The sequence below is a fragment of the Artibeus jamaicensis genome, unplaced genomic scaffold (assembly GCF_021234435.1).
Source record: "Artibeus jamaicensis isolate MK-2021 breed Jamaican fruit bat unplaced genomic scaffold, CSHL_Jam_final contig_241, whole genome shotgun sequence".
In the NCBI taxonomy this organism is placed as follows: domain Eukaryota; kingdom Metazoa; phylum Chordata; class Mammalia; order Chiroptera; family Phyllostomidae; genus Artibeus; species Artibeus jamaicensis.
This window is the reverse complement of record NW_026521509.1, coordinates 7,741,913-7,752,081: the sequence shown is the minus strand read 5'-3', so window position 1 is coordinate 7,752,081 and position 10,169 is coordinate 7,741,913. Positions and strand designations below refer to the sequence as shown.

General features: G+C 40.7%; 1 protein-coding gene across 3 annotated transcripts in view; it reads left to right on the top strand.

The window, feature by feature from the left end:
- The window catches only part of LOC119039446 (putative P2Y purinoceptor 10), a 56,690-nt gene that overhangs the window by 22,619 nt on the left and 23,902 nt on the right, over positions 1-10,169 (top strand). For all 3 annotated transcript variants that reach the window (XM_037132192.2, XM_053662418.1, XM_053662413.1), the window contains exon 2: positions 26-83. The gene's annotated coding sequence lies outside the window, so the exon portion shown is untranslated. The remainder of the gene's footprint in view (positions 1-25; positions 84-10,169) is intronic.

The window sequence follows — 10,169 nt, the reverse complement described above, 5'->3', positions numbered from 1 at the left end:
TAATATTCTTTTTCATATTTTCCAGAATTATAACTCACCATAAAAGTAAGATTGCTCCTTAAGCCACATTCCTCTTTTAAGTAGTAAGTAGTTTGGTTATTATATTAATTCTTTATAGCTAATACTGTGCCTTTAAGTACACTACAAATGTAACATGTAATTACATGTACGTGTATACTATTATACATTAAGGCTTTTAAAGAATTAATTCATCTTCCAAAGTTTCAAATTTACTAGCAAGGAATAATTAAGGTACATTGGTTCTCTGACGTTTTAATGATAAACCACAATTTTGTTTTTGGGAACAAAAATTATTTTCACTTTTCATATATTACTTTGTTTAGGAAAATTATATGTGTGGAATTTTAATATACAGAATATGATAGAGTAGGAAGAGAACAATTGGTTTACAGAAGATGAATTTCAAATTGGCTAATAAGGAAAAAGAGAAGCAAAGTATCAGGGGCTGTTAGCATAGGCTAGCAGATATTCTGATCTTCTGGAGTTGGGGGGTACATTTTCATGAGCTGAGAAATTGCATTTGAATTGGGTCTTGGATAATGGAAAAGTTTTCAAGTTGTTGCTAAATGTAGAGAAAGAGTATGCATTATTATTGGAAACCCTCTAGAGGCAACGGTAGAAAGAAAATACAGTGAGGAGTTGAATAGTACAAAATACTATCATTTGGCTATAAATATGCCGGCAAGCAGTAATCAATGAAGCTGATTTAGAGGTATGGTTTAGAGGTAAAATTTAGAGGTATGGTTTTTGTTCAAAACGGTGATGTAGGAATATCCTGACCTCACCTTCTTCCATAACACATTGAATCTATAGCTCTATATGAAACAATATCCTTTGGGGAAATAAACCCTAAAACCTGGTGGAGCAACCCCTTCACAGCAGAAATGAGAGAGAAACTATATCAAAGCCTTGAAGAAAGGGTTAGATACTAAGTCATCATAAACCCCAACCCTAGGTGAGGCAACCCACAATTGGAAGGGAGCTCAAAACCTGGAGCTTCAATTTAAGACTCAAAAGGTTTGTATACCTCATTAGGCACCCCATCATTTAAGAGTGGCAGTTGAGAGACAAGCCCCCAAATGTATGACTTTGAAGAGCAACAGGGCTCATGCTCAAAACACCTGGTGGGCTGTGGCAAACTATGAAACAGGTGTTAAAGAGCTCACGTGCTGACTTGTCTGTTGCAGAGCCTGGCACAAAAGCAAGTGTTTGAAGAGCACCTACACTTTCTGTGAAAAAGACTCATTGGCTAATTTTAAAGCATTGGTCTGAGGAGAGGAGGCTGCAGGGATGGTCTCCAGGAATAGAGGCTAGTGAATGCGAACCTGCTACTCTCCTTCTGTCCTGCTAAAGCCAGTGGGCACCATCATTTTTCCTTTTTTCTTTCCCTCTTTCTTCAATTCTTCTTTTAAACCTTTTTTTCTTTATCATCTGAAAGAGAGCTTTGGCATATGTCTGTTGCCCTTATTTTTATATCCGGTGACCCAATTTTTGAGGCTGTCACACCAAGCATGTCCTTTGATTTCCTGGCTCTGGCAGCCAGGGAGGCTTATGTTTCTGGAGCACATGAAACTAACAGAGAGAGAGAGAGAGGGAGAGAGAGAGAGTTCTTGGCAGACTACCACTTCCAGGGTACTGTCCAGATAGCAGACTGAAATACCCTCCCAATCTATCTGAGAAAGAGCTGTATTTACTTGAGCAGGAGCTTTGGCCTGGGGGCTCTATGGAGGGTCTCTTAGGGAAGGAGGCCACTGAATGCAATTGTGCTCTCCCTTGGCCTTATTCCAGCTCACCAGTATCTTACAGAAAGGAGCTTATGCCCTTCTCTGGTACCCTGACTTTTGTAGCTCTTGCCAGAGGACACTTCTACTTTGGCTGTATTGGACAGTGGGGCTTACACTCATGGGTCCTATAGGACAATAATTAATAGAGACATAAGTGTTAAATAGCTATCATACCAGGGCACAGTGAAAGGTAACAGACCCAGGAGCTCAGTCTTTCTGTGAAAGTGGACTAATGTGCTTATCATCGTAGTCATAGCCTGACTGGCAGGCTTCTAATTAAACACAAAAATGAAGGCTGACTGTTAACCTTTCCTGATACCTCAGAGGGTGGGCACTATCTTGACTCAGTCTCTGTCAGACTCCAGAGCACCACCATCTCTCAGAGGGGAACCCTTATATGTCACTGATGCTGCAGTTTTTAATCCTGGTATGTACCTTGTTTTTTTGTGGCTGCCGCCTAGTAGATACTAATTGATGACCTTGTAATGGGTGTGGAACAAAGTTCAGAACAGGGTGTAGGTGAGAAGCCTCAACACCCCCACAAGCCTGGCTTGGGGCCTAGGAAGAGTGGTAGCACAGTGATTAAGAGTTACTTTGCACATAAATAACAGTTGGCTAGTACTATAGAAATGATTATAGCTTGCCTATCCTGCTGAGGCCAGGAAGATGGGCATGACTTGAACTGTGATGTAGCCAGGAGGTGGTTCCCTGGTTGCTATGCCAGCGCAAGAGCAGGAAGGAGGTTTCCCTATGTCATGGGGCCACACCTTCCCAGACTAACAATGGCAGCCAGAGAAAGGCCAAAGAGACCAGAGAATGGGCAGATGTAGTTGATTGTGTGAGGAGATGGAAATGGGATTACAGAAGAAGTGCCAGGGTTTAAACGAGGCATGGGAGCTATATTCCTCCTAGCCACGTGGCTTGGGAAGAAGGGCTCTTGGCCATGCAGGGAGTGGTAGTGAGGGAAAAGACATACTGTCTATAGTAAGGGATTTTTGTCATGTGGTTTGAAAGGCAGTAGTGGATCATGCCTGCTCTAGCCGACTCAGGAGCTGCAACGGAATTCCTCATAAGATCCTGTCCTGCTACACCCGGATTTTACCTGAACTATTAAGAACTGTGCCTTTCCTGAGTTTCACCATCATCTAGAGTAACAAGGCACATTCTTTTCTGGACTATTATATAGAGACTGATACCAAACATATTCCAGATCTTGCACAGATAAAGCTGTGGGAAACTTCTGGGGATACTTATAGCCTGTTGGGGAGCATGGGAAGTGCTGGGTTTTGTGGGAAAGGAGGGCTACAAGCTGAGATGCTCTAGATTCTTCCAAGACTGGAATGTTGTAAATAGAGACCTACTCCCTCCAGCATTAATTGTTGTGTCATTCATCAAGACACCATGTGGATGGGCCCTGGTCTACTCGGCAACAACCTGGCTCTGGTGGACAGGATAGCTCTTATTCCTGGGTCTCATGGGACTGTAACAATAAAAGAAGCAGTTCTTGGAAAGTGACCAATCCCTTTGACACTGAACAGACAATAGTCTAAAATACACACCCAACCTTTCTGTAATAGAGGCCTACTTACTTATCCTGTAGCTTCAGACTTAGAGGCATGCTTCAGGTTTGACATACATCTAGAGGCTATAAACATGCTCTCAGGGAATATACTGAAAGAATGCCATCTCTGTGTTCTCCCTCTATCTTACTCATCACCCAGAAAGAAGTTTATATATTTATGTGGAGCTCCAATATTTGCACCTGCCAACTAAAGGACACCTCCACAAAACCTAGCTCTGGTAGCTGATGGAATTTATCGTTTAAGTTCTACAGGGCTCTGTATATTTGCATTCTTTAAAAATTGCTGGCTGAGGCTCTGATTTCCAATCAGCCTGGATCTAGTTGCTGATGAGATCCTCCCCTTTGGGATACAGGTCTTGGAATACCATCAACTACTGGGAGCTATTAAAAATAAAATAAGGTGCTTGACAATCACAAAGGTTTCACAGACAACCAAGAACTAGTACAGGGTTAAACAGTAAGGGTCATCTTCAGCACAAAGCCAAGCCTTCAAGACTGTGAGAGGTGGCCAGGCCATTTCATCTAATACCTGGAAAAAAAACAGAGAGTCAAGCAAAATTAAGAAACAAAGAAACATGTTACAAATAAAACAACACTATAAAACCTCAGAAAAACTTCAATAAAATGGGGATAATAAATTTAACTGATAAAAATTTCAAAGTAATGGTCACGAAGATGCCCATTGAACTCAGAAGAAATTAAGTGGATGAATACAGTGAAAATGTCAAGAAAGAAATAGAAAATATAAAAAACTATCAAACAAAAGTTATGCAGCTGAAGAATACAATAACTGAAGTGGAAAAACATGGTAGAGGAGTTCAATAATAAACTACATGAAGCAGAAGAGTGGATTAGTAAACTCAAAGTTAGGGCAGAAGGACTATCACCCAATCAGAACAGCAAAAAAGAAAATTTAAAGTAAGTGAAAATAACTTATGCAATTTATGAAACAAAATCACACTAACTAACATTCATGTTATAGGAATCCCAGAAAGAGAGAAAAATGCAGAAAATTTATTGGAATAAATAATGGCTGAAAACTTCCCTGAGGAAAGAAACAGACATATAGACCCAGGAAACCCAGAGTGTTCTAAAACAAATGAATTTAAACAGACTCATACTAAGACATTAAAATGAAAGTGTTAAAATTTAAACACATGGGAAAATGTTGAAACAAGCAATATGAAATCGCTTTTTACATACAAGGAAACCCCCATAACACTGTAGGCAGATTTTTCAGCAGAAACTTTGCAGGCAAAAAAGGAGTGGCACAATACATTCAAAGTACTGAAAGAAAAAAAATTCCAACCAGAAATACTCTGCCTGGCAAATTTGTCATTCAGAGTTAAAGAAGAGATACAGAGTTTTACAAAGAAGCAAAACCCTGGACTTCCGCCAAGATGGAGGCATAGGTGGAGACACAGGGCTTTCTCACACAACCAAGTTTAGAGACAACTAAATATTAGCAATAGAAAACATAGTCAGAACACAGAAAATTGAACTTTTCAGAAGTCTGATAACAACAAATTCTTCAGCCTGACCAGTAAGAGAGGCAAAACCAGCAGCTGGCAGAGCGGGGCTGCATGGAAAACTCGGTCAGATGAACTCAGGCGCACGGAATCCAGGCGCAGGGTTGGACCAGGTGGGCAACTCAGAGAGAGACCACGGGGAAACAGCGAGGGAGCAGGGCTACGGGTTGACTGTGGTCGCGCATTTGTGCGTGGATAGACAAGCAAGGGAGTGGGTGATTGGACGGGAGCCAGCAGGCCTCAGTGGCGAGTGGCAGTGGAGGGCGCTGCCATTTCCCCGCTCTGACCACGCCCCCACACACAGCTTCACAACCCAGCGACCTGGGAGTCCAAGGCTCCGCTCCTCGTACTTAACTGGGCCCAAACAGACCAAAAATGGCTCAAGAAGTTCTCAAAGCCCCAGAGCCTATACATCTAAGTGATGAAGAAATAGCAAAAACTCTCAGATGCACAGTCTAAAACACTGGTGATCAGGATCCTCACAGAACTGGTTGATTATAGCCACAAATTAGAGAAACATATGAAGGCAAAACTAATTGAAATGAATGGAATTGCACAGGACACCAATAGTGATGGAAAGGAAACTGGGACTCAAATCAATGGAGTGGACCAGAAGAAAGCAAATAATGGCCAAACAGAAAAGAGTCAAGAAGCAAGAATTCAAAAACATGAGGAGAGGCTAAGGAACCTCCAGGACATCTTTAAACGCTCCAACATCCGAATTATAGGGGTACCAGAAGGGGAAGAGGGACAGCCAAGAGTGGAAAATTTATTTGAACAAATAATAAAGGAGAATTTCCCCAATCTGGCAAAGGAAATAGACTTCCAGGAAATACAGGAAGCTCAGAGAGTACCAAAGAAGTTGGACCCAAGATGAAACACACCAAGGAACATCATAATTATATTAGCCAAGATTAAAATGAAGGAGAGAATCCTAGAAGCAGCAAGAGATAAGGGGACAGTCACCTACAAAGGAGTTCCCATCAGACTGTCAGTGGATTTCTCAAAAGAGACCTTACAGTCAAGAAGGGGCTGGAAAGAGGTATTCCAAGTCATGAAATCCAAAGACCTACAACCAAGATTGCTCTACCCAGCAAAGTTTTCATTTAGAATGGAAGGACAGATAAAGTGCTTCTCAGATAAGATCAAATTCAAGGAGTTCATCATCACCAAGCCCTTACTGTATGAAATGTTAAAGGGACTTATCTAAGAAAAAGAAGTTAAAAAAACATGAACAGCAAAAAGACAGCAAACTCACAGTTATTAACAACCACACGTAAAACAAAAGCAAACTAAAAGGACAGCTAGATCAGGAGTGGAAACATAGAAATGAAGATCACATGGAGGGTGAGCAACAGGGGAGTGGGAGGAGGAGAAGGGGGGTGAAGGTACAGAGAATAAGTAGCATAGACAGTAGATAGAAAAGAGATGGGGGGCAAGAATAATATGGGAAATATAGAATATAAAGAACTTGAGACACATGATCATAAACTAAAGGGGGGGTAATGGTGGGGAGAGGAGGTAGGGTGGAGGGGAATGAAGGGGAGGAAGAGAACAACTGTAATGGCATAATCAATAAAAAATAAATTAAAAATAAAAAAAGAAGCAAAACCCAAAGGAAGTAGAAAAATAACTACTAGAATTAAAGGATGCACATGATAAAAAGGTAAAAAAATGTGACATTAAAAATATAAGATGTGGGGGAAAGAATATAAGTGTGTAGCTGTAGAATTCATTTAAACAAGTTATAAACTTTATACTGTTTTATTTTTTCTCTTATTGAATTTATTGGGGTGACACTGGTTAACAAAATTATATAGGTTTCAGGTGTGCAATTCCACAAAACATTATCTGTACACTGTATGGTGTGTTCACCACCCCAAGTATATTCCCCCTCTATCATCATTTATCCCCTCTTTACCCTCCTTTATGTCCCCCATCCTCCTCCCCTGGCAATCAGCTATTGTCTAAAATAGACTGTTTTGTTGATAAATGTAAGCTGTTACAAGTAAACTCATAGTAACCACAAAGCAAAAAATTATAGTAGATACACAAAAGATAATGAAGAAGGAATCTAAGCATACCACTAAAGAAAATAAATAAACCATAAAGAGAACAGCAGAAGAATAAAGGAACAGAGAAACTCCAAAATGGCCAGAAAACAACAATATGGCAAGAAATATCTATCTATCAAGAATTACTTGAGCCCTGGCTGGTGTAGCTCAGTGGATTGAGTGTGGGCCTGGGAACCAAACAACTGCATTTCAATTCCCAGTCAGGCCACATGCCTGGGTTGCAGGCCAGTTCCCATCAGGGGACACACGAGAGGCAACCATACATTGATATTTCTCACCCTCTTTTCTTTCCTTCCCCCCTAAAGATAAATAAATAAAATCTTATAAAAAGAATTACTTGAAATGGAAATAGACTAAATTCTCCTATCAAAGCACACAGAGTGATTAAATGGATAAAAAAAACACCCATCTATATGCTGCATACAAGAAACTTCAGACATAAGGAGACATACAGATGGAAAGTGAAGGGATTAAGAAAAATGGACATGGAAACAAAAGAAAATTGGGGTAGTTCTATTTATGTCAGACAAAATAAACTTTAATGCAAAAATGTAATAAAAGGCAAAGAAGGGCATTATATAATAATAAAGGGATCAATCCAATAAGAAGACTTAATACATGTAAATATTTTTGTACCCTATTTAGGAGTACCTAAATATACAAAACAAATTCTAACAAAACTAAATGAAAAAATAGAGACCATTACAATAATAGGGAATCTGAATACCTCACTTACATCAATGAATAGTTCTTGCAGACAGAAAATCAATAAGGAGGAAGATGGAGGCGTAGGTGGAAGCACTGCGCCTTCTCCCACAACTAAGTTTAAAAACAACAAAGTTTTGGCAACAAAAACACAGCCAAACCACAGAAAATTGAACTACATGGAAGTCCAACAACAACGAACCCTTCAGCCAAACCGGTAACAGGGGCAGAGTCAGCAGCAGAGCAGGGTCAGGCAGGAAAGGCCCACAGGACAGACCTGGGCGCACAACCCAGGTACACCAGCAGCCGTGGGCGGATCCCAGGTGTGGAGAAGTGGGCAGACCCACTAAGGGCGCAAGGCGTTGGACCCACTGAGGGCTGATAGTGGTCACACATTCACGTGCAGATAAACCGGTGAAGGAGCTAGCAGTGAGATGGACCACGCAGCCCCAGTGGCAGGAAGCAGCAGAGGGAACTGCCATAGTCCCTCTCTGACCCGCCACCACATACAGCGTCACAAACCAATGACCTGAGTGGCCCTCTATGACCACGCCCCCACGTACTGTGTCACAAACCAGTGACCTGGGTGGCCCCACCCTGGTAAACAACTAAGGCTCAGCTCCTCATCCATAACAGGCACAAACAGATCAAAACATGGCTCAAGAACTCAGAGCCCCAGAGCCGATAAATCTAAGCAATGAAGAAATAGCTAAACTTTCAGATGCACAGTTCAAAACACTGGTGATCAGGATGCTTACAGAACTGGTTGATTTTAGTCACAAATTAGGGGAACATATGAAGGGTAAACTAATTGAAATGAATGGAAATACACAGGAAACCAATAGTAATGGAAAGGAAACTGGGACTCAAATCAATGGAGTGGACCAGAAGAAAGCAAATAATGGCCAAACAGAAAAGAGTCAAGAAGCAAGAATTCAAAGAAATGAGGAGACCCTTAGGAACCCCCAGGACATCTTTAAACGCTCCAACATCCTAATTATAGGGGTACCAGAAGGGGGAAAGGCACAGCCACCAGTGGAAAACTTATTTGAACAAATAATAAAGGAGAATTTCCCCAATCTGGCAAAGGAAATAGACTTCCAGGAAATCCAGGAAGCTCAGAGAGTCCCAAAGAAGTTGGACCCGAGAAGAAACACACCAAGGAACATCATAATTATATTAGCCAAGATTAAAATGAAGGAGAGAATCCTAGAAGCAGCAAGAGATAAGGGGACAGTCACCTACAAAGGAGTTCCCATCAGACTGTCAGTGGATTTCTCAAAAGAGACCTTACAGTCAAGAAGGGGCTGAAAAGAAGTATTCCAAGTCATGAAATTCAAAGACCTACAACCAAGATTGATCTATCCAGCAAAGCTTTCTTTTAGAATGGAAGGGCAGATAAAGTGCTTCTCAGATAAAATCAAATTCAAAGAGTTCATCATCACCAAGCCCTTACTATATGAAATGTTAAAGGGGCTTATCTAAGAGAAAGAAGATATAAAACATGAACAGGGAAAGGACAGCAAACTCATAGTTATCAACAACCACACCTAAAAAAAAGCAAATTAAGAGGACAGCTAGATCAGGAGTGAACCATAGAAATGAAGATCACATGGAAGGTTAGCAACAGGGGAGAGGGAGAAGGAGAAGGGGGGAAAAGGTACAGAAAATAAGTAGGATAGACGGTAGGTAGAAAATAGATGGGGGGGTAAGAATAGTAGGGGAAATACAGAATCTAAAGAACTTGAGACACGTGTTCATGAACTAAAGGAAGGGGATGATGGGGGAGGGGGTCTGCAGGGTGGAGGGAAATGAGGGGGGAAATAGAACAAATGTAATGGCATAATTAATAAAATATATTAAAAAAGAAAATCAATAAGGAAAGAATACTTAAAGCACAAGGATAGATACACATAGCATTTCATCCAAAACCAACATAGTATACCTTCTTCATTTTTCTTAATGCATATGGAGCATTCCCCAAAATAAATCATATTAGGCCAAAAATCTTAACAATATTTTAAAATTAAAATCATATCAAGTATCTTTTCAGACAACAATAGTATAAAAGTATAAATCAATTAAAAGAAGAAAACTAAAAACTTCACAAATGTGTAAAGACTTTAAAATATACTACTGGGCCATGGCCAGGCAGCTAGCTCACTTAGAGAGTCATCCTGATATGCCATGGTTGCAGATTTGACCTCCAGTAAGGGCACATGCAATAATGTACCAATGAATCTTGGCCATTTCAAAAGTGAAACTGGCCTGGCTGGTGTAGCTCAGTGGACTGAGCACTAGCCTACGAAGCAAAGGGTTGCCAGTTTTATTCCCAGTCAGGGCACATGCTTGGGTTGTAGGCCAGGTCCCCAGTAGGAGTCCCATGAGAGGCAACCTCATATTGATGTTTCTCTTCCTCTTTTTCTCCCTCCCTTCCCCTCTTTCTAAAAATAAATAAATAAAATCTTAAAAA